The 25689-nt window shown below is 45.7% G+C and overlaps 1 protein-coding gene across 9 annotated transcripts in view; it reads left to right on the plus strand.

Moving 5' to 3' along the window:
• The window catches only part of VEPH1 (ventricular zone expressed PH domain containing 1), a 209302-nt gene that overhangs the window by 114273 nt on the left and 69340 nt on the right, over window positions 1–25689 (plus strand). The gene's annotated exons all lie outside the window — the stretch shown is intronic.

Raw genomic sequence — 25689 nt, forward strand, 5'->3', positions numbered from 1 at the left:
CATGACAACTATTAGGTAAGGTTCTCGAAGCATGAGCTCTTGTGCTGTATGAAACATGTTTTTACACAATGACGTTGTTATAAACTACAGCATTTTGACACTTCTTTCATGGGTTTTGTCCTTTCCTTCAGCAATGTTGTACATCCTTCAAAAGCGCCAAGCAGTCCTCAGGCTTTCGTGCTGGATTGAAGTCAGGGTCAAGCTTTGATTCTTCTCTTACATCAGGGTAAATCAGGGGAGCTAATAGACTTAGGTCAGAAAAGAATCAGATCCAGAATCTCTCATAAACATGTCCTGTAATGTTACATTCTGATTCAAAGCCCGCTAGAAGTCAGGGAAGACTCCCTTGACTGAAAACAGATTTGAATTGGGCCCCTATTTACCATTGCCTCAGAACTCTACTGATTCTCAGTTTCATCACGTAGAGTCAATAGCTAGTGTTGGGATCCCCCCAAGACCTCTTTCTACTCAACTTCCCAAATACTCAGTTCAATACCACATTTTATCGCTCAGGTATTTTTATTTGGTATTCAGAAAAGTAAGAGTGAGTGGACTGGAGAGCTAGATAAGTTCTTGGAGGAAAGGTACATCAATGGCTATTAGAATGGGCAGGGATGGTGTTTGCCAGAAACTGGACATGGGCAACAGGGAATGGAGCAGCTGATAATTACGTATGAAGCACCTTGTACTGTCTACTGTTGAAAGACAGGATATTGGGCTAGATGGACCATTGGCCTCACCCAGTAAGGCTGGTCTTATGTTCTTATGACTCAAATGTAGGGGGTGAATGCAGTGTATAACACAGAACCAAAGTTAAACAGCAATCCTCTTCCTTTATAACTATTTATACATCTCATTGCATTTACTGCACATTGCATCACACGTTTTGAGACTGACTTTGTCCACACACTTTCCATGCATGACTTACTCTTTAGCTCATCTTTGGGTCCTGGGATTACCTTGTCCATTAACAAGGTAACTTTTTCTTTGTAAATGGTTTCCTGGATGTTCCATCCTCCCCCTAATTTAGCTAGTTCAGACATTCCATGACTCAGTTTACTAATTCATTTGCCTGTCTTAGCAGAGACATTGTGCTTTTAGTTTGTTCACCTGTTTACCTCCCTAATATTGTCTTCCAAGTAGTGAGGCCTAACTTATGTCCAATTACTCATGTCAAGCCTGGTCTATAGATAATTGTATTCAAGCACTTGATAGATGATAAGGAAATAGGACCTGATCCTGTGAAGGCTTTGTAGGTGGGTCTCACAGGAGGAGATTGCCCTTGCAAGATTGGTCTCAGTGCATTACTCCTTTTTAAATTACAATTTGTAAAGGCCAGATTTCAGGCCTGCCAACAGGGGGAAAAAGAGGCCAACTGCCTAGCGCACACCTATACTAAAGGGCCCGGAGCTCCTGGACGCTGCTACTGTGGCAATGGTAGCAGCTGGTCCTCTGGACTCTTTAAATCTCTGCCACAGGACTGTGCCATGGGCAGTGCTGATGGCTGGGCGGGATGATGTGGGGCTCTCTGGACAACCCCAGCTCCATCTCTTCGGGGGTGCAGAGCAGCCACTCCCTCGCCTTGCCCCAGCAGCCCAGCCAGGCTGTCAGCTGCAATTGTGAATGCAGCTGAGTGAACAATTTTTTTTTTCAGTTCATTGGCCAAACTGGAAGGGGCGGGGGGGGGGGGGGGGGGGGGGGGGGGGGAGGGGACGGGAGGGGACAACTCTAACAAACGGTTCATTTCAGACCCAAACTGTTGGGTTTTTTCCTTGCTTTTTCGTGCTGGGCAAAAAACCCCTCTTATTCAAGCTAAATGAAATGTTTCAATGGTCAATTTGAATTAAAATTTTATGTAGAAATACCTCTATCTAAACAACATCCACAACGCTTGTTTGGAAAATCTTTCAAGACTTAACAAAATTGGTATTTGTTTGTTTGCTGCAATTATTCACTGAATTAGGTTCTAATTCACTAAATAATTTCAGTGCCCTTACAATGTTTGGGTTTTGGGGGTTTTTGACCGAGTTTACAAATGTCACTCAGCTCTATTTGTGAGCCTCTTACTCCTGTTGATAAACAGTTACTCATACGAGTAGTCCACCTTAGCTTCACTAATGGGGCAGATTGTGGTGATGCTCCTGGGTGGGCGGAGTTTGGGCCCACAACCCTGGGGTCCTTAGGCCAATGCCCTAACCCCTAGGCCACTCGAGAACCCACCCCACCTCCCTACCTTCAGGGTGTCCCTTATCCCGCCTTCCTAATAGGGCAGCTAATGGTGACACTCCTGGGTGGAGCAGCAGAGCCAAAGCAGCCCCACCCCTGCCCTGGCCCTACCCCTACCCCGCCCCTAAAAGCAGCTGGCATGTACAGCAATGGCTCCATGTGCTGCCCCTCATCCACAGGCACTGACCCCACAGCCTCCACTGGCCACAGTTCTCCATTATTGATCAATGGAAGCTGCAGGGCTGTGTCTAGACTGCATCCCTTTTCCGCAAAAGGGATGTAAATTAGACCCATCGCAATTGCAAATGAAGCGGGGATTTAAATCCCCCCTGCTTCATTTGCATAAACATGGCTGCCGCTTTTTTTCGGCTCGGAGCTTTGCCGGAAAAAGCGCCAGTCTAGATGGGGATCTTTTGGAAAATAAAGACTTTTCCGAAAGATCCCTTATTCCTGTTTTTTAAGGAATTCCTTCATTTGCAATTGCGATGTGTCTAATTTGCATCCTTTTTACGGAAAAGGGATGTAGTCTAGACACAGCCCAGGAGTGGTGCCTTCTGGCAAAGACAACGTGTGGAGAACCCCTTCTCTGACCTTCTGCTCTGACCTTAATTCCAGTGGCAGTAAGGTGTTCATAGTTGGGTTATATTATTGTAGAAAATTGCTGAATGACTCAATTCAGTCAATACATTTGATAAGAAATCTTTCATTTCTGATCACTTAAAATACCATTCCACAGTAAGGCACAAAACAGGTATCATGTGTTGACATTTGTACATCAAACGCTTTTCCAGCCATCTTTCTTTATTTTATGGTCAAGGAGTAGAAACAAAGTATTGACCCACGAAAGACAGTTTTTGCCAAGGTTTTTATTTTTGCAGAAATTTGAGAAAAATACCCCAAAGTTTAGCTTTGCTGTTTGACAATGAGAAGCATTTCGAAGTTATGTGTATGTCTTACCATTTCAGGCCATGTCTACATTAAGGGAGAAAGTCAACCAAAGATAAGCAACTGCAGCTACGCGAATAGTGTGGCTGGAGTCAATGTACCTTAGGTCGAGTCTGCGCATCCCCACTGCAGGAGGCTGACAGGAGAAACTTTCTTGTTGGCTTCCCTTCTCCTCGTGACCCAGTGGAATACTGGAGTTGATAGGGGCACTATCAGCAGTTGATTTAGTGAGTCCTTATTAGAGCCACTAAATCAAATCCCAGGAGATTGACTGTGTGATCAATCTCCTGGTAAGTGGAGACAAGCACTCAGTAAATGGCAATGAGAGTTTGAGAGAGAAAAATCTGACTTGTGAGCTTGCCTAAAGAATGAAATGTGAGTCTGTCTTCTTTTAATATAAAGAATACTTTTTGTTCAGCTTTCTCTTAGTACCATACTAGTTAAAAGCCCTATTATAGTGATGGTATAAGCAAGTGATTATTTCACAATTAATTCAGACTATTGTAATGTCCTGGAAAATCATTAATTAAGTTTCTTGAAGAAACTTCCTGAAAAAGAATATGTATAAGATAGAATAGTTCACTGACTCATTCTAAATACATTCACAGAAATTCACTGATGCTCGCTACGCAGGGGACAGATTGTTCATATTTCAAATATTCCATAAACTGCTCAGGCCAAAATCTGACAGTTATTTGACCTATAACATTTCTGCATGTCATACCAATAAATAATTCAAACTGATATGTTTTACTCTCATTAAAACATTATTCAGATTTTTTAAAAATACATCTTTGGTTCATCTTTGGGAGGGGCTTGCATATGTAAAATAGGAAAGAAACAAAGAGAAGGATAGGAAGATGTTGCAACAAAGCAGCACAATTTACAAATAATGGAGAGTACATGTTCCCCCAAAAATACTTGATTTGGGTCATATACTGTCCTGAATATTTTACATATACATTTTAATACATACTATACACACAAATTAACAAAGAACAGTGCTGGATGTAAGTAGCAAACAGATTATGGACTGGATTCTGTCACCCTTACACTGAAGTAGAAATAAGATATACTTTCTAATAATAAAGGTGATTAACTAATTAAACAAACTACTTGTGACAGTGGTGGATTCTCTATTCCTTGATGTCTTCAAATCAAGACATGAGTCCTTTTGAGAAGATATGCATTAGCTAAACACAAGTTAATGGGTACAACACAGAGTAACTGAATGAAATTCTATGGCCTATGTTAGACAGGAAGTCATATTGCATGATTTAATGGTCCCTTCTGGCCTTCAAATCTGTAAATAATCCCATATACTATGAGAAGTCCCATTGATTTCAGTGTAGCTGTTTCTGAAGTATTTGATATTTGTGAAGGTGGAAGTATCTAGACCTAATGTACTACATTTGTACAGAATTTAAATTATGTTTTTGTTGACCACAACATAAAATGCGTGCAAACTTCTTAGGGAAAAATATATCCTGTACAGTTCTTTCTTGAAGAACATGGCCCAGTGTGTACATCCCCCTGCACAAGGATCCCCAGGAATGGTGAAGCCCAGAGCAGCTAGCTTCTGTGCCACATAAATGATAAGATAATCAATGGAATGCTTTTTCATTAGGATGACCTTATCTTGGTGTTTTGGATTGCTCCGCTGATACTGTGGATTTTGTCTAGGATCAGATGACTGGAAATCTGGCTACTGACAGATTCTCTTGGAAGTCCCTCATCCACTCCCAACCACCACCCCAGTGCCCCGACATGGGGCCCAGGGCAACTCTTCTGCTGCAGGTTCCTCCACCATCCTGCTTCTGCTCTACTCCACCCTTACCCAACCCTCACCCTGCTCCACTCACACCCTGCTCCTCCCGTACCCTGCTCCTGCTCCGTCCCTTTGCCCCCTCCCCGAGCAACATGACTCAGTGGATTACAAGACCTAGCACAGGCTACAGACAGGGATCACCCTCCTCCCACACACTCACCACAGCAGTGGGATGCAGAACAGCCCACCAGCCTGCTCCACCCCACTGTGCCGCTCTTCCAGCCTGCTGCATCCCACTTCTCTGCAGTGGCAGGAAGCAGAGCACCAGAGGACTGGGGCACTCTACTTCCTGCTGCTGTGCAGAAGCAGTGTGCAGCTGGCTGGGGGGAGGGGGTAGAGGGTAGTATGGTGGGGGGGAACTGGAGCAAGCTGCTGGGCCACTCCGGATCCCGCTGCCACAGTGAGTGTGTGTCGGGGGTGAGCCATGCTACCACCCTGCGCCAGGCCCCATAATCCCCTGGGATGCTTGAGGTGGCTGCCACGGGGCCTCCCAAAGCATGGGGCCTGGGGTGGCCACTCAGATTCATCCTATAGACCATATGGCTCTGACCCAATGGACAGGCAGGGGGTAGCAAGGGGCTGTGTGTGAGCAGAGGATAGCTAGGAGCTGTATGAGGCCAGGGAATTGCTCAAGGTGTAGAGATGGGGTAGCTAGAGGCTGTGTGCGGACAGGAGCTAGCTCCAGGGGCAGAGATGGGGTAAGCAGAGGCTATGTGCCAGCAGGGCTCCCCTATGGTCCCGTTCCCTGAAAGATACATCTAGACTACAGGGTTTTGTGGGATACCAGAGGTATCCTGCAAAAACCTAGCCACGTCCAAGGAACATGTTTGCTCTTTCACTTTTTTTCACGGATGAGCAAATGAGCCCTGTCTACCTCATTTCATGAGGCATAAGGGCTCCTCCAAAAGCCTCTTCTGAAAAAAAAAAAAGAGAAAATGCTACGCAAAAATGTTGCAGTCTGGACCTGCAGGGCTTGGCTAGCCATAGAGCTGGTGGGTCCCTCAGCCCTGCAGCTCTTACCGGCTGTGTGATAAAAGGAGGCTGGGAATTGAGATGCAGCCCAATCCCCTGCACCAGCAGCAGCAGGAGAGGACAGAACAGCACAGCTGCCTGCGCCATGGCACCAGCCAGAGGAGCAGCTGCCCCGCCGTGCCTGGCTCTAGCTTCCCACCTCCAAAGTGGCCAGGGAGATAGGACAGGTGGGACTGTCATGGCAATGGCCCTGCACTTCCACTGAAGTTTGGTAGGCAGCGTGCACAGTGTCCCCCAGCTCTGCCCATGGACTTGGGGGCTTCTGCTGCATGGGGATCAGGGATTCAGCCCTACCAATCCCAGCTTTAGTTTGGTGGCGGGGAGGGGATAGGGACTTCATCCCCTTGGCTCCTGCTTTTAGCCCCACAGGGATTGCCAGGGCTTGGGGCTTCAGCCCATAGGACAGGGGTAGACTGGGGCTTCAGCCTGGGGAGTGGAGGGAGACACTGGGGATCAGAGTTTCTGCCTGGGGTGGGCAAGGGGCATGCTGGGGATCAAGAATTCAGCTGAGGGGAAGGGGCATGCCACAGATTAGAGCTTCAATCTGGGAGGAGGGTCATCAGGATTGGAGCTTCAGTTTAGGGGCACGTCTAGACTACATGGCTCCGTCGACAAAGCCATGTAGATTAGGGTAGTAGGCAAAGGGAAATGAAGCGGCGATTTAAATAATCGCCACTTCATTTAAATTAAAATGGCTGCCACACTGTGCCGATCAGCTGTTTGGCAGCACAGTGCTATAGTCTGGATGCTCCGCGGTTGACATCAAAGGCATTTGTCGACCTCCCCGTTATGCCTCGTGGGATGACGTTTACCTGGAAGGTCAACAAATGCCTTTGATGTCGACCGCAGAGCGTCCAGACTACAGTGCTGTGCCGCCAAACAGCTGATCGGCTCAGCGCGACAGCCATTTTAATTTAAATGAAACGGCAATTATTTAAATCGCCGCTTCATTTCCCTTTGCCGACTAAACAAATCTACATGGCTCCGTCGATGGAGCCCTAGATGTGCCCTAGGAGTGCTGGGAATTCAGGGGTGGGAAAGCACCTCAGATCAGGGTTTCAGCCTGCCGAGTGTTGGGAATTCAGTGTGTGAGGGACCACCAGGGATCAAGATGTCAGCCCTGCAGCAGGTGCTGAGGAATTGGGGTTTCAGCCCTGCAGCCTGTAAAAGCTGGCAGACCTCTCCCTGCTGAAAAGCCCTACTTTGTGGTGCACATAGCGAGGGGTGATGCACCCTTCACTCATCCCCACACACCCTTATCTCTCTGTCACACACAGGCTGCCTCTCTTCTCTTCCTACTGCCTTCCTGTCTTTCTGCCTCTGAACCCCCGCTGAGAGCACCTGCTGGCCACTGCCTGCCTGCCCAAGCAGGCGGCTGCTGTAGCTGCGTTGACACCAACTGACCAGTAGGGGATGCAGAAAGACAATTTGCCCTTTAAAAAAAAAAGTTGGGACATCTGCAATAAGTTTAAATAAGGGACTATCCCATTAAAAATGGGACAGATGGTCACCCTACTTAAGCTGGAAATGCATCATTCAAAACTATCAGAAGCAACTTTGACAATAAACCATAGGGATTTGTTCCAACGCCGTTTTATCCTGTATATCCCTTAATACATTAAATACAGACTAACATGATTCCTCCGAAACCCCAACAAAACACTTCCTTGGTAGAGGGAAAAAGGAACTTCTGGGGAAGGTCTTAGAGAAGCAGTGGTGAAGATCACCATTTAGCAAACTCCCTCAGCTTGGCTGTGATTTTGAATTCTAGAAGTGAGGGCCTGGCTAATCATCACTGCCTCATGTATTTATTGTATATAATCTAGTTGCCTTTGCTGGTGTGTTAGGTAAAATGCCCTGGAAGTTCACCATTTCTGTTAAAAAGCTTTGCCACAGTGTTTACTTCCTTTGCCATTTCCCTTAATTTTTTTTTTAAATCGGTGTCCCTGAGTCCTAAGGCTAAATTATTTTCCTGGATATAGGCATGGGATACCGTTGACTTCAGTGGGAGTTTCATACAGGGATCAAAATGCACAATTTATTTCCTAGTTCTGAGATGTTTAAAGGGTTTCTAGAAAAGTCATCCTTCCCCTGCCCTTTCAGCACCTCAAAAACGCCAAGCAGTACCCATTTGAACCACCTTTCTTCTAGTGAGTGTGATAGTGGGTCTGACTGCTCAAGCCAGAGTCAAATGAAAATAACTCCATTGAAGTTAATGGAATTATACCATTCTAAAACTAAAGTGAAAAGAATAAGGCCCATGTTTCTAACTTTGTTACTCTTCCTAGCAAGACTCTGAATAGCGGCTATTCATTCATTCATTCATTCATTCATTCATTCATTCATTCATTCATTCATTCTCTTTGTAGTCTCACATGAATAAATACATAGATTGACCTACCATAAATACATACAAACAGTGTATTTCTCTGCTTTGTTACACTGGCTGTGTTTTACACTAGTTTCTTCACTATTTGTTTGCACACCTTTCGTAAAAGGGATGTAATTAGACGTATCACAATTACTAATGAAGCGGGGATTTAAATCTCCCCCGGTCATTAGCATAAAAATGGCTGCCACTTTTTTCGGCACAGAGCTTTGCCGGAAAAAAGCGGCAGTCTAGATGCTGATCTTGCGGAAAATAAAGCCTTTTCCGAAAGATCCGTTATCCCTTATTTCAGTGAGGGATAAGGGATCTTTTGGAAAAGGCTTTATTTTCTGCAAGATCAGCGTCTAGACTGGAGCTTTTTTCCGGAAAAGCTCCGTGCCGAAAAAAAACAGCAGCCATTTTTATGCTAATGAAGCGGGGGAGATTTAAATCCCCGCTTCATTAGCAATTGCAATACGTCTAATTTACATCTCTTTTACAAAAAAGGGACGTAGTCTAGACGTAGCCAATGTGTATTTCATAGTCTTGGAATAGCAATATTTGGCCTTTACAACATGTGTTTTGCAGACCCCTTATTGATTTATACACTCAGCCAGTAATATTATTGGATCTCTATGGCCTGTAATATATCTTTATGTGGTATTTCAAAATCCCTGTAATATTGACTAGTATGTCAGACTTTACAGTCATAAAGGGAAACACAGTAAGGGTGTCATTTTGGGAGGAAGGGGAGGCTGCAACTGTGCATATAAGGGCACTGGTTACTCTTCGTCCCCTTTCCCTGACTCTCAGGGAGCACAAGGAAAGTACACAGCTTGTGTCACTTATCTCTCTACCCCCTACTCTCACCAGCTCGGAGTGAGAGGAATGCACACACACACTGTATGCTTTCCCCTTGCTCCCTGCAAAAGCAACAGGAAGAAGAGCAAGCAGTGTCCCAGGATGCACAGCTGTATCCCCCTCCATCCTCTCATAGTGGTGCCCTTCACACTCAGGCTAAAAAGTGTGAGGTGAGATCCTTAGCAGGTATATATTGTCATTTTACACTAGCTGAGGAGCTTTCCCTCTATATTAAACAAACAAACAAACAAACAAACAAACACAATTGCCATTTCCTCATCTGTGCTATACCATTTTGTAGGGCACAGTGCAATTGGGGGTGCTGAGGCTCAAAGAGTGTTCAGATTTTGGGCTACGTCAGTGATCTAGGAGATGTGGAGGCTAGTGGTAGTGCTTGACTACACTCTTGAAAGTCATAGGTTTGCTTCTTGCTTGATGGCATAATGAAAGGCCACCTCCAGTTCACATAGCTGCAAAATGGGTTCCAGATCCATCAGGGTAGGCCAATCACAGGTGGCTGGACATGATGCTTGACCGTTCTGTCCTTGGCTATGAAACAGATGTGCCTGAACAATGTCAGCCTGAAGAGCTATTGATTCAGGGGAGCTTTGATGGGAGATGAAGCTGCATGTCTGGGTTAATTATGGAGAGGACCTGAGAGCATTGTCAAATTTCAGGGTATGTTTGCAAGTGCATAAGGTCAAAACAGAAAAAAGTTGATCGGTTGGCATGAGTGAATATTTGGAGCTAAGCTCTACATTTTGGTGTAGTGCCAAAAGGGGGTGGGCAGAAGGAAATAATCTAAAACCCACAAAATTAATTGCCTTCGCTTTGTTTCCATTTGAGGTTGAATATTTAGTTCAATTGTTATTTAAGTTGAACCAGTTTACCCAGGATTGCCTCTTTTCCATACCTTCTGTTCCTTCACCCTTCTTTAACCCTGTAAATTTTTCCTTGCAAAATTTCACCGTATTTGTCACATGATTTCACTCCTTATTAAACAAAACAAAGTAGTTTTCAGCAGCTCATACTTCTCCAGCTACTTTGTGATCTCATGCCTTATCAGTGTTCAAGGATCTTGCTTGCCACAAAGGCCAGACTCCCTGATCTATAATTTCCTGAATACACCTCAATTCCTTTATTAAGGTTATATTAGCTAGAATTTCCTAATCCCTCATTTTCTCTGTATGTCAAGTGATTAAGAACAGGAGACTCAGAATTGACTCCTGTGTACTGTACTGTTCACAGACTGTTCACTGACCCTATTGTGTGATCTTTGAAAGGACATCTATCCAGTCTACCACTCTGTGTGGGTACGTCTACACTAGCGCCCTAGATTGATCTAGAGAGGCTAATGAGGGCAACCGAAATTGCAAATCAAGCCCGAGATTTAAATATCCCGCGTTTGATTTGCATGCTCCCGGCCGGTCGCCATTTTAGAAATTGACTAGCCCAAAGTAACTGCCCACGTCTACACGCAGCAGTGAAATGGGATTCCGATTTAAAGCCCCTAAATCAAATTAGCTGGTAAATCTCATTGCAGGAGGAATACCAGCTTATTCGAGGAGCTAGTGTAGACGTACCCTGTCTCAATTTACCCATTTGAAAAATATGGGCAATGATAAGTGTAATAAAGCACTTTGAGATCTCTAGCTGAAAGGTGTCGTACCAGCAGGAAATATCGTTTTATTTGGTGTCATGGCCTTTCAGAGTAAACTTAGTGAGAACTACAGCAAATCAGCTTAGATCTGAAACCACCTTTATTTCTTTTTGAAGAATTTACCATTGACTATTCCTCTAGTCCCAGAGCAAGCCTCATAGCCATCTACTGGGCTTACTTTTTAGTCTAAATGGGTTACCCCTTAGGATGACTTCATCTGTGATATAAGACCCCTTATTTATGCCATTACCATGATCCTTACTCTACACATTTGTGTCATAGAAAGATAGGAATTACCCTAGCAGATCAGACTAGTGCATCTAATGCAAAGGGGTCAAGATCTGGCCCATGGGCTGGTTCTGGCCTGTCAAGCCTTTGGATTTGGCCCACAGCTGCCCCCTCAGACAAGGCACCTGCCTGAGCGTACTGCTGGGCTGCTGGCTGGGAGGCACCTAAGTAAGTGCCTCCTGGCCAGTGCCTGCACCCCAACTCCATGTCCGAGGTCACCAACAAAACACTCTGCACCACCACCACTCCTGCCCCAGGTTACAACTCCCTCCCAGACTCTACACCCTCTCTTACATTCCCCAGGGCAGAATTCTCTCCTGCACCCATACCCCTCTTGAACCCTGCACCCCAATCTCCTGCCCCACGTCACCACCCAATCCCTCTGCACCCCCCTTCTCCAGGTCACAACTTCCTCCCAGACTCTGCACCTCCCTACACTCCTTCCCCAGTTTAGAATCCTCTCCTGCACCCATACCTTCTCCTGGACTCTCGAGTCCAACCCCTTGCCCCAGGTGATAATGGCCTCCTTCACTCAAACTCCTCCAAGACCCCACACCTTCTCCTGCACCTCAATCCCCTATCCCAAAGTCCCTTCTGCATCCAACCTGTGTCCTGGACCCCACATCCCATCCATAGAAAAGTGTGGCCCTTGGCCACTTACCAAAATCTTGGAGTGGCCCACATCAAAAATTATTGCCCACCCTCATCTAATGCATACTCTGTCTTTGAAATTGACCAGTACCAGATGCTTCACATTCCAAGACACCTTTTTTCTCTTTTGTTTTCCTGCTCTCTCTGCTGTGCCTACAATTGCTGCTGTTTGTTCATAATTGAGGAGGAGGGGGGAGCAAGACAACATTTCTTCTCTAGCACTACTGATGTTTCAGCTAATTTCTACAATAAAGCTACCACTAGTACCCACATCCCAAATTATTACAGGTAGTTTATGAGACAGATAACCCATCAGAAAGACAACAGTTTAGAGCACCAGTATATGATGTTTTGGAGTCTGCACATCTCTGTGGCCAGGGGTTAAACATTCCCCCTCTCCCCCCCCCCCCCCCCCGCCAGGGACAGAGCTTAGGGATTTCTAATGTGTCATTCAAAGGCAATATTGTTATTGAGTTAACATCAAAATCAGATTGAAAATATAATGACATTCAATTAAAATGTGAAAATATTATAACAGTCTGCATATGCTGTGCCAGTTGTAAGTCATTTCTGATTCTTGGTAGCGCTACAGGATAAAATATAAAGAGTAAAAATCATATAGGATTTGTGACAGAAATTCCTTAAAGAGGAAAAAAACTAGTTTGCAGTGCTCTGGACCTAAATCTGGTGGTGGTTATGTTTTATGCTGAATTGAGAGATAATTGGTACCATATGACAGAATAGATGGAAAAGATCACGGCTCCCCTGCAGAGTTTGCCTCTGCACTCTTTTGATAAATTTAAGCATGCCATGAGCCAAACATTGATGTAGAACACATGGGCCTCTGCTAATTCACTATGACCACAAACTTACAAAGACACAGGCCAATGTTTCCAGACATATTTTTGGCTATGGCATAATGCATTAGTTGGAATGATATTATTTGGGACCAGCATTAAATCCCAGACTCTGTATGCATTGTGACGATGAAAGTGCTAATCTACAGAATGGCTTTGTTGTGGGCATTGATTATAATTGTCTGATTTCAATGGAATCCCAGCTCTACAATGACTGTAATAGGAGAAATAACACACTCCTGTGTGCAAACTGCACAGATATGTGACCATAGTGAGAACTAGCAAATCAAATGCATTTTCATTCTAGTACAGTGGTTGGAAGCTCTAATTTAACTATGGGAAATGAACTAATCTCTAGGTTGATCTTGCCTCTGCAATGGGCTAATTCCCTCTGAGGGGTTAGGGCAGGTCTGGGCAAAATATGGCCCACAGGCCAGATCTGGCACAACAAGGCACTGGATCCTGCCCCCGGAGGGAACCTGTGCAGAAAAGCAGCTGCAGAGCTCTGTTTCTGTTTTAAAACTGGAGGGGAGAGGGGAAGTTTTAGAAGGCGCCCTGCCCCCAGCACATTCCCATTGGCCAGTTTCTGATAGCTAAGAAGAATCACGCCCCCTCTCCTGGGCTCATTTATTCGTGAAGCACATGGCGAGGCAAAGAGGCAGACTGGCTGGGAAACATTTTAAGCTCTGCAGGCAGGCAGGCTAGTTTGGCAGCTGACAAGTGTAAGCAGGGTCAGGATAAGCTCTACCCTGACATCTGTGCTGTGTCTAGACTGGCCAGTTTTTCCGGAAAATCAGCCGCTTTTCTGGAAAAACTTGCCAGCTGTCTACACTGGCCTCTTGAATTTCCGCAAAAGCACTGACTTCCTACTGTAAGAAATCAGTGCTTTTTGCGGAAATACTATGCTGCTCCCATTCGGGCAAAAGTCCCTTTTGCGTAAAACTTTTGCGCAAAAGGGCCAGTGTAGACAGCTGAGATTTGTTTTCCACAAAAAAGCCCCGATTGCGAAAATGGCGATCGGGGCTTTTTTGCGGAAAAGCACATCCATGCCAATCTAGACGCTCTTTTCCGAAAATGCTTTTAACGGAAAACTTTTCCGTTAAAAGCATTTCCGGAAAATCATGCCAGTCTAGACGTAGTCCTGGTGGAGAACTGTGGCAAGTGGTGCAAAGAGACTTCAGGGGCTGATCTCATTTGCATAGACACACCCACCCTGTCTAGTATGTGCTCACAGCAGCCCAAATGGTCACTTTGGCCACTGTGGGATCCCCAGTCTCTCTGTTATTGAGGCAGGAGGGATAAAAGTGTTGTTACCCTGATTATGTGAATCAAGGACATTGAAATGGTGGAACTGTTTATGACAGAGGGATTCGCCATAAACTAAGTAGCACTCGCTAGACAAGGGGCATGGGTTCCAAACCCAGTCAAGTTGAGAGAGGCTGGGGGCAGGTCTTTGTACTGGATGGCAGGGCCTTGTTTGAGGTCCTAAATAACATTGCTTGCACTCTCTCCACTGGAATATCAGAACTAATTTGGATTCCATTAGGAGTCTAGTTGTGAGCTGTGGAGTTGACTTTACTGGGGCCAGTAGAGCACTAGCACTGAGGCTTCTCTATTATGAGCTGAATTCTCTGAAGAGCTGAAATCACTATTGCTATGGGGAGCCTGGTGCTGAGCTACTAGCAGAGCAGCTTGCAAGGGACAACCAGCAAGTGCAGGCGGACAGTAGAGCGGTTTGCAGGGACAACCAGCAAGCGCAAGCAGACAGCAGAGTGGTTTGCCGGGACGACCGGCGGGTGCAGGCGGACAGCAGAGCGGCTGGTGGGAACAACTTGCAGCTGGTGGGAGCGGCAGCAGACAGCCAGTGGAGCAGCTGCAGGAGCAACCAACTGGTGGTCTGGGGCGTGGACCGAGACGGCTGGTGGAGCCAGACAGTTCGTGGGACAGTGGAGGCGGCTCACAGGATGACAGGTGGAGTGTGACAGAGTGACTCACATCGACAGTGGCAGCAGAACCCTACGGAGAGGCGGAGCCATCGGTGGACCACATAAGGTGTATCAATCCCCGCCCCCTCCAGGTTGGGATGATAAAACTCTGCCGGGTGAACTTTTGAACCCTGGGGCGGCACTGACCTGGGACAGAGACTTTTGGGGTGTTGGACTTTTGGGACTTTGGGTGATTCGTGGCTAGGGGAGGGTCTTTGCTCATGTTTGGTCTATGAATCTGAGTTGTGGTGTTTTCCCAAGTTAATGCTGATGTCGGTTACCTCATGTTATTAAAGGTTTGCTGCTATACTGAGGCTCTGTGCTTGCAAGAGGGGAAGAATTGCCTCTTTGAGGTGCCCAGAGGTGTATGTAAGATTTCCCAGGTCACTGGGCGGGGGCTCGAGACGGTGTTGTATTACCTTGTTGGGAGGAGACCCCTAGATACTGAACCTGGCCCTTACTGCTATTAACTCAGCCTGGCAGAAGGGTTACACAAGTAAGTCTCTTGGCCACAGCCTGCTTCTGGCACTGCAGCCCTTTCCTGCCCCTACTCTCTGCCCCCCTCCACTCAACATACCCAAACCCTCTGTCCCCCTCTTAAACCCATACCCCCTCCCGGATCTGGCACCCTAATCTCCTGCCCCAGATCACAATCCCCTCCTACCCAAGGTCACATCCCAAACCTCTGTACTCCAGTCCCCTGCTCTAAGTCACAACCGCCTGCTTCATCCCAACTCCCTCCCAGACTCCAGTCTCCCTCCTGCACCCCAATCCCTTACCCCAAGCTCCCTTCTGCACCCAACCTCCATTCCAGACCATACATCTCCATTAATATCATGGAAAAGTGCGGCCCTTGATCACTTTCCAAAATCTTGGAGTGGCCCTCTGTCAAAAATTATTGCCCACCCTGGGTTAGGGGCACTGTGCTAAGAAGGAAACAGGAATTCTGGCTGTTGGGAGGTGAATTAGATCTAGACTCTTAGTTTGAGCCAGTACTGATGCAACCAGCCTCCCCACTGATTGGAATTTATTTCTCTTCTAGCCAGCCTAGCTGAGATAACCTAATTGCTCATGCTGTTAGTTCTTGTCCCTCTCCCGTGGCTCATGGACCAGGCAGGGTAAGGCAGGTTTCACTGAAAGATAAGGCAGGAGATGGGGAGGAATTGGTGTCAAGTCCAGAGTAGAGGGCACAGGGCCTAAAGTAGGGAAGGGGGCCCAGCAGCCCTGTTGAGGAAGGGGAGGATTTCTGTTGACGGACAGAGGACTGTGTGGAGAGGCTAAGGAACTGGATGAGTTCTTGCTTCCTTTAGGAGAGGGACTGGTAGGGAATTGGACTGTAAACAGGAGAATGAAAACACGGGGGGCTCGTCTACATTGGCCCCTTTTCCGGAAGGGGCATGTTAATTTCACGAGTCGTAATAGGGAAATCCGCGGGGGATTTAAATATGCCCCGCGGCATTTAAATAAAAATGTCCGCATTTAAATAAAAATGTCCGCCGCTTTTTTCCGGCTTTTAGAAAAGCCGGAAAAGAGCGTCTACACTGGCCCCGATCCTCCGGTAAAAAAAGCCCTTTTCCGGAGGATCTTATTCCTACTTTGAAGTAGGAATAAGATCCTCTGGAAAAGGGCTGCTTACACTGGAACTACCTGTCCTGACTGGGATATAGGCTAATGTCTGAGTGTTGTTTACTCTTGGGCTTGTAACCCACTCACTTTGCAGTATGGATGCAGGCTAGATCCCTAGAGTGCTGTCCTGTAAAGCCTTCCCTCATTTCCTGTGTGTCTCAAAAGCAGACAAGTTCTCCCACAATTCATTGAGAAAGAATTACAGAGTTGGCTCAGCTTACTGTAGCACAAAGAACACCAGAAGTCCCCCAGACATCACCTCAGGTGTCAGCAGCAGAGTAGCCTCGGTAGAGTGACTGCAGGATGGTGGTTCATGACCGTTAGGCCAACCTGAGCACTCACAACCAAATACTAATCAACAAACTGCAGTGAGGATGTGCCCTATGTCATGTTCTCTTATTCCTGTCCTGTCCCCTCCCTCCTAATGCAGTGTCTTTTGGCCTAACAACAAGTACAAGGAATCTTAAATAATCTTGTCTCAAGTATATATTAACTTATCTATCCTTCAGCTCCTTAAGACAGTGTTCTTAAAATAGGCATAGGATAAGTCCAGTCTCTGCTTTGAACCATCTGGGTTTTTTCCCAGTAACAGCTTTTGTGAATCCATTCAGTATAGAGGGTGTCTATAGAGTCTTTAAAGCTTGAGTTGGGTTTTCCATAATTTAGGTCCACTGGGGCAGATTATTAAGACAGCTGGAAGTTGGTTCAAATTGCTAAAAATTTCCTTTCTATTTTTAGAAGTGACACTAGTTTTATAGTTCCAATATAGACTGGTTTCAGAGACTTTAAAACTCTGTAGTGTTATATGATGATATAATGACATCATCAAGGAAATTTGTTCCCTTCCTTTTTCCATTATGCATTTTTGGCCAATTATTTTAAAAGGATGCAGAGCCATCTTTGATGTATGTCACACTTCATTGCTTTAAATAACTTCAAAAGAAAGTTAAGCCAATACTGAATTACTGGCATTTGGCATGACTGATTTGTTAAATGTTGGGCAAATTGCTTCAAAACTATTACCTTTTGTGGAGAAAGATCACATATATGTTGTTTATCTCACAGATAAAGTGCAGTTTTGGGTCAAACTCATCCTCTTTCTCCATCAGTGCAAAGCCAGAGTGAATTGTCTGGAGTCGTCATGTAGGGAACTACCTCAGGAATGAGAAACCTGTATCTACCTCCATGAACAGGGCCTGGGGAAGGCCGCCATCCTCTCCACAGATTATTTTCCAGCCCAGGCATTGGAATAGAGGCTGACCCTTCTGCACATTCACCACATGTGTGTTTGTAGGGGCCACATAGTGATGGACATCCACCCATTCCCTGAAACCCTCTTCCCTCCTACATGCTGGATTATGCAGCTTGGCCATGAGGACCAGTTCTGCCTTGAGCATGGGATATGGAGTACCTGTTTCCTGTCCTCAGCAGAATCACTGATTCCTCTGTTTTGTGGATATGAATCCTTAGATGTACTTACTGTAAATGAATACAGAACAATACAATTCTCAAGCACCTTTCTCCCCATGCTTCAGGTCACTTGCTTTGTACTGGTGCTAAAATAAGCTTTTTGCTGAAGAGTGTAAGTATCTAATTGTAATGGGAATACAAAAAATTGTCACTGTTATGCAGCTCCACAATTGATTTATTTTAGACACTTCTACATGTTTTGTTAGCCTTTAAGGTGCGACTAGTCTATTTGTTGTTTTTTAAGTTTTTCCTGTTACAGACTAACTTGGCTACCCCTCTGAAGCTACATTATTTTGTAAGCCTCATCTCCTCCCTAACCTAATACATACATTAAAAATAAAATATGCTATTAAGTAGCATGTAAACATGTACGCAAATGCAAATATGTTGACTTGATCTGGCTGATTGTGACTAAACTTAAATTGAAGAGCTGGTAGTGAGAGCAGATTTTGGACTGTTGGGTCAAACATATCTCTGTAGTAATGCCATTGACATCAGTAGGAATTATACCCTAGAGATGTCGATTCATTGAGATTTTCCTAGCATTACAGTGATAGGACTGGGATAAGCTCTCAATGTACTATATATGTGCAACTCATTTAGGAAGTCACAGAATTCCTTAACAACTTACTTTTCTCAGAAGCATAGCCAAATAGGGAAGCCATAAGCAATCTGATAGCCACATAGGTCTAAAACTAATAGAGGACAGAGCTGCAGTTGCAGCAAAGCAAATTCCAGATCTTGAGATGATGAAACTTTATGAATTATGTGGGACATTAGACATCTGGATAGTGAGAGAGGCTGAGTCTCTGGGTCTGGAAATTTTAACCCAAATTTGTATTTATTGTGTACAGGTACTTTATAAGCAAAAGTGTATTTTGGTAATACATTGTCTACTATGAATGTCACACAGATAGTTACAAACTATGTATCTATAATACACAGATAAAAAATAACTATCATTCTGAGATGGAATGGATTGTCTATTGGTTAGAGCAGGAGTATGAACACACACAGGTTCTTGTCCAAGGTGTGCCTCTAAGGGCAAGTCTATACTAGGAAAATATTTTGAAATAATTAAATTTAAAGTAATAACTCCCAAAATAACTATTTTGAAATAAGCTTATTCCCCAAAGAAAGCAGGAGTACAGATTTTGAAATAACCAGTTATTTCAAAATAATAGGCTTAGTAGTGCAGATGCTCCACTTATTATTTCAAAATAATGGGCTTTATTTCAAAATAACTTCCTAGTGTAGACCAGGGCTAAATGTGAGCATACAGCTAAATCCCTTAACTTTTATCCACTTATGAAAAGAGCACAGTAATGGTTATTGACCTCACAGGGACACTGAGAGGTTTAAGTAATGACTGTTTGGTAGCCCCCGATAACAGATTATAGAAATGAATAATTATATTAAAAATATGCAGCTATATAATGAGGTGTTACAAAAGGAAATAGCAAATGATGACATCTATGTGATGCCTTACTGTTGACAGTAAATGAGAAGGAAAAGCTTTGTGTGGAGTAATATTACTGCTCCTAAAAATACATCATGTTTCAATAAGCTTCTTAAATATGAAAATGCAGCTTGTAAGAATAAGTATTTAAGTAGCTGGATGTTTGAAAAAAAATGCCTGCTTTGGGTAGATTGGCAACTTTCATGAATATTTTGTCCCACAAAAGGGTAATGTGCAACACAGTGTTTATGAATTATGTTGTATTATTGAGTACCGGCATCACTGAAGCTGGCACAATAAGGTCACATGAACATGTTAGAAATAGAATATGTGAATATATGGATCCAGAGGCCCCATTAACCAGAAAAGAGGGCTCGCTGCTATTCCACACAATAGCAGCTGTGAGGAAAGAAGCACAGCAGTTCCACACCATGTTGGCTGGACTGGCTGTTTTCTCTCTCCCTCATACACTCTCTCTCACTCACTCTCTCTCTTTCCAACCACCACCCAGTTCTTTACCTACATGGGGATGATGAAGGCACAGTGGATGTCATCCATCTTTCTCATGAAGGAAAACTGCTGCAAGACCCTCTAGATCTGATTCTCCACTGCTTTGTATCTGCACTTGTATCAAATGATACCTTCATTGTAAATAAATGTAGAAGTCAGATTTGATTATATATTATACTCTGCACAGACAGAAATAACTAAGCAAAGAGCAAGCACACTGGAGAATCAGCTCTAAGATGTATCTAATTGAAAAAGTAATTGTTTGAATACTGCTTAATCTTGGCGAGAGTATTCATAGAGATGGGAATTAAATTGTGCACATTTTGCCAATCTTTAGTCAATTATATTATTGGCCTCAATGGGCAATTCATGCACAGAATGAACACTGGAATGGCTCCACTGACTGAACAATAAATCTCAGGGACAGAGTCCCCATTTCATTTGGGCTCCCTTGTCATGTTTCAGTATCAACATAGGGCAAATCTCCAGGTGGCAGAGCTAGTTTGAAGGCCCTCTGCCATCCGCCTTTTGCAGTCTCCAAATTAGGCACATGGGGATGGGGAGGGTAAGAGGTGTAAGATGACATGTTTTGATGTGGCTCTTCCCAGCTGCTGAAGTGGCCTCTTGGTATAATATGCAGCTGGGCATAAGTTAGAGCATCATCAAAAATGCTCTTATTTACACAGGGATCTGGCTGACCCACCCAAACATTCTGTCAATGGGCGAAGTGTAAAGATGATGGAAAGTCACAGTTGTCATTCCCCACTGCATGTTTGCACTGAGCTTACCTCACCCAGGACAGAGAATTAGGGCCTCCATGTCCACATTTTGCAAAAATGGAAGCAAGCATTTAAAGGGCTATCTATGTACAGGCAGTCCCTGGGTTACGTACAAGATAGGGACTGTAGGTTTGTTCTTAAGTTGAATCTGTATGTAAGTCAGAACTGGCGTCAGCCACTGCTGAAACTGATCAGTTTCAACCGCGGCTGAATCTAGACGCCAGTTCTGACTTACATACAGATTCAACTTAAGAAACCCAGGCGTCCCCAAGTCAGCTGCTGCTGAAACTGATCAGCGGCTGATTCCAGGAAGCCCGGGGCAGAGCAACTCTGCCTCGGGCTTCCTGTAGTCAGCCGCTGGTCAGTTTCAGCAGCGGCTGACTTGGGGATGCCTGGGGCAGAGCAGCTGGGGTGCTGCCGGGTTGGTCCGGAGCGGCGCTGTGGGACCAACCCGACAGCCCCCAGCTGCTCTACCCCAGGAGTAGGCAAGAAAAGCCTGGTCTGCTGCGGGGGGGTGACACTAGCTGCACCCCCCCCCCCCCAGCAGACCAGGGAGACAGGGGTGGCAGGACTGCCCAAGTCCTCCAAGGCTTTGCTCTGTCTCCCTGGTCTGCTGACCTGGGAGACACGGAGCAAAGCCGCAGAGCACACGGGCAGTGGGACAGTCCAGGCACGCCGCGGCTGTCCCACTGCGGGCATGCTCCGAGGCTTTGCTCCCCATCTCCCTGGTCTGCTGGTCGGGAGACGGGGAGCAAAGCCGCGGAGCACGCCTGCAGGGGGACAGCTCAAGCGCGCCTGGGCTGTCCCACTGCGGGCGTGCTCCAAGGCTTTGCTCCCCGTCTCCCTGCAGACCAGGGAGACGGGGAGCAGCTTTTCTCGCCCCGGAGGACGGGGCGGCGGACCGTGGCGCATCTGGGCATCCCGCCGCTCCCGTCCTCCGGGGCGAGGAAAGCCCCGTTTGTAACTGCGGATCTGACATAAGTCGGATCTGCGTAACTCGGGGACTGCCTGTACTCCCATTCCAGTTAAACCTAGCATAAATATGACTGGACTCATACAATAATATATTATGTTGTGCATACAGCTTTCTGTATTAAGAATGTCATATGGAGGGTGCTTTAAGGTTGCATGTAACCACCATGGTTTGTTTATAGATAACTAATAGGAACGTGGTTGAGAAAAACACACAAAGCCAATACTGATTTCAATAGAAAAACATGAGTGAGTGGTCTGTGCAAAACAGAGACATGCTCCCTGTTTTGACTGCACTTACCTTGTAATCCTCAAGGGTATGTCTACACTACAAAGTTAGTTCGAACTAACAGACGTTAGTTCGAAATAACTTTCATAGGCGCTACACTAGCTCTCCGTTAGTTCGAATTAAATTCGAACTAACGGAGCGCTTAGTTCGAACTAGGTAATCCTCATTCCACGAGGATTAAGCCTAGTTCGAACGTACTAGTTCGAATTAAGGGCTGTGTAGACCCTTAATTCGAACTAGTGGGAGGCTAGCCCTCCCCAGGATTCCCTGGTGGCCACTCTGGCCAACACCAGGGAAACTCTACTGCCCCCCTCCCGACCCCGGACCCCTTAAAGGGGCAGGGGCTGGCTACGGTGCCCGTGCCAGGTGCAAGCCTGCCAGCACCCAGCCAGCAGACCCTGCACCTGGCATGGCTCGAGCCACCCACCCGATGCCCCCCAGCCCTCCCCCTCTTCCCGGGACCAGGCTGGCGGCTCCCGGGAGCTTGCCCGGGACCGCAAGAGGCGGGCACCCGCCTGGGCTAGTGCGGACATCGTGGACCTTGTCCACGACCTCCGCACTAGGCACAGGAAAGTGGCCGTCTAGGGCAGGAGAGCTGCCAGCCTGGCCACCCAGGAGCAGGTGTGCATGAAAATCAAGGTGGGTCCACTGAGACCCCCGACCCTGAGCCCTGAGCCTACAATGGCCGTACTGGGTCAGACCAAAGGTCCATCTAGCCCAGTAGCCTGTCTGCTGACAGCGGCCAACCCTAGGGACCCTGAAGGGGATGGACCGAAGACAGTGACCAAGCCATTTGTCTCGTGCCATCCCTCTCCAGCCTTCCACAAACCTTGGGCAGGGACACCACTCCTACCCCCTGGCTAATACCACTCCATGGACCCAACCTCCATGACTTGATCTCACTTCCCTTTAAACTCTGTTCTAGTTGTAGCCTTCATAGCCTCCTGCAGCAAGGAGTTCCACAGGTTGACTCTTTGCTTTGTGAAGAACAAGTTTCTGTTACTAGTTTGAAGCCTGCTACCCATTCCTTTCCTTTGGTGTCCTCTAGTCCTTCTTTATGGGAACTAATGAAGAACTTTTCTGTATGCACCCTCTCCACCCAACTCCTGCTTTTAGAGACCTCTGTCCTGTCCCCCGCTCTGTCTCCTCTTTTCTAAGCTGAAAAGTCCAAGTCTCTTTAGCCTCTCTTCATATGGGACCTGTTCCCATCCCCTGATCATTTTAGTTGCCCTCCCCTCTCCCAGCCTCTCTCTTCCCCTCTCCACCTCCTTTTCCCAGTCTCCCCCAGTTTTGTTCAATAAAGACAGATTCCATTTTGGAAGACACGTTATCTTTATTTTGTACATCAAGAAGAGGGGCTAGGGAAGGGTAAGTGGAAGGAGGTGAGGGAGGAATAGGGCACAAGCCCCCGATGGGGAGGACTGGGCTGGCTCTGCAGGCTTCTGGGGGTGGAAGCTCTCCTGCAGCCCCCCAATTGCCTCTTCTCCCCAGATGGCAGCCTGCGGCAAGTGCAGCCGGGCTGATGGCCGAGTGCTGTGATGTGCCCAGTGTGGGCACTCCGCGCACTCCAAGCCAGGACTGCTTTGCAAGCGGGGCACCCCTGAGAACTGTCTGTCCGGGGTGGGGGTCGGGACCCTGTAAGCACAGCCCTCAGCTAGCCTGAGACAGCATCTCCACGCTCTAAGTCCTCCTCTGATGCCCTGCCAGCACTGCTTCCGGCCAGCCTTAAGCCTGGTTCAGGGTCCACTTAATGTGGACATGCTAGTTGGAATTGGCAAAACGCTAATTCAAACTAGTTTTTTAGTCTGGATCCGTTAGTTCGAATTAGCTTAGTTCGAATTAACTAATTTGAACTAAGTTAGTTTGAATTAACGTTGTAGTGTAGACGTACCCCAAGTCAGGTTGTGACCTTTGGAGACAGTCTATTTGTTCCAGTCAGATGATCTAATCTCCATTCCAAGGCTTGGTTTGAAGTTTTTACACTGAAGAATGTAGATAAGTTTCTGAAAACTTCTCCAAGTCATTTCACTTATCAGCCTTTAAATGCAAAACAACCCACCAAACCATAACTTTTTATTTTTTTTGTGTATGAAAATATTTTTATTTGTGCTAGTGTACGTTATGTGTAGTGGTTCGAGCAAGGGATTGCCTCTGACACTGTCTTATAGCCTGTCTTTCTGTGATACATTTCACTTATCAGTAAAATTATGGTAACATTCCCTACTTCACTTGGGGTGCGTCTGCGCTGCACCGTTGTTTTGGAATAACTAGCGTTATTCTGAAATAACGACGCAAGCATCTATACAGCAATTCCATTATTTTGAAATAATATCAAAATAACGGGCGCCTTATTCCTACTTCTGTAAACCCCATTCCATGAGGAATAACTCCTCTTCCAAAATAGCTACAGTATTTTGAAATAACTCCAGTGTGGACGTTCCACTGCTGCTGTTTAAAAATAGCTCCTTACCAGGGCCATGCTAAATAATTACTCCCCTGTGCTTCCTGGGACTCTAAATTTGAGATAGCATGTCCACATTAGGGGAGCCTGCCTCGGACTAATTTTGAGGCTTCCCTGTAGTGTGGATGTTCTATTTCGAATAAGCTATTTTGGAGTATATCTTCTGGAATAGCTTATTCCAAAATAAGTGTGCACTGTAGAATCATAGGACTGGAAGGGACCTCGAGAGGTCATTGAGTCCAGCCCCCCGCCCTCAAGGCAGCACCAATCTCCGTCTACACCATCCCTGACAGATGTCTATCTAACCTGTTCTTAAATATCTCCAGAGAGGGAGATTCCACCACCTCCCTTGGCAATTTATTCCAATATTTGACCACCCTGACAGTTAGGAATTTTTTCCTAATGTCCAATCTAAACCTCCCTTGCTGCACTTTAAGCCCATTACTCCTTGTCCTGTCCTCAGAAACCAAGAGGAACAAATTTTCTCCTTCCTCCTTGTGACACCCTTTAGATATTTGAAAACCACTATCATGTCCCCCCTTAATCTTCTTTTTTCCAAACTAAACAAGCCCAGTTCATGAAGCCTGGCTTCATAGGTCATGTTCTCTAGACCTTTAATCATTCTTGTCGCTCTTCTCTGTACCCTTTCCAATTTCTCCACATCTTTCTTGAAATGTGGCGCCCAGAACTGGACACAGTACTCCAGCTGAGGCCTAACTAGTGCAGAGTAGAGCGGCAGAATGACTTCACGAGTTTTGCTTACAACACACCTGTTGATACAACCTAGAATCATATTTGCGTTTTTTGCAACAGCATCACACTGTTGACTCATATTCAACTTGTGGTCCAGTATGACTCCTAGATCCCTTTCCGCCATGCTCCTTCCTAGACAGTCACTTTCCATCTTGTATGTATGGAACTGTACCCTTTGTCATTTGTAGATGTACCCTTTGTCGTTGTGCCTCTTAATTAGTGAATATTTGCAAAGTGCTTTGAGATCTTTGATTGGAAAGGTGATATTTAAGAGCAATGTGTTATTATGAAGATGATTGTTATATACACTTGACAAGAAGTGACATTTATAGAATGTAGTCCTTTAAACTGATGACAGACTTGGAATACCAAATTGCTCATTGAACCCTGAATAACACTGCTTTTATTGAAACTTTTAGGATAACTGTATTAAGTACTGATCCATAATAAACATGTGGCATGCATATTGGCATTGTAAACATATTTAACTCTTTTGTTGCTTTCAGTCCATCTATTCCATGACAAAATGGATTAAGTAACTCTGCTCTAACCAATGACTAAAAGCTTAACATCTGTTTATAACGGACAAAGCACTGAATTCTTAACTTTGAGTGTAACTCTTCTTTAAATCAGTTTTTGCTTGAGTAGGCCTAGGTGAAGGCTGTGGGA

Source organism: Pelodiscus sinensis, chromosome 10 (assembly GCF_052426305.1).
Source record: "Pelodiscus sinensis isolate ZL-2025 chromosome 10, ASM5242630v1, whole genome shotgun sequence".
Classification (NCBI taxonomy): Eukaryota; Metazoa; Chordata; order Testudines; family Trionychidae; genus Pelodiscus; species Pelodiscus sinensis.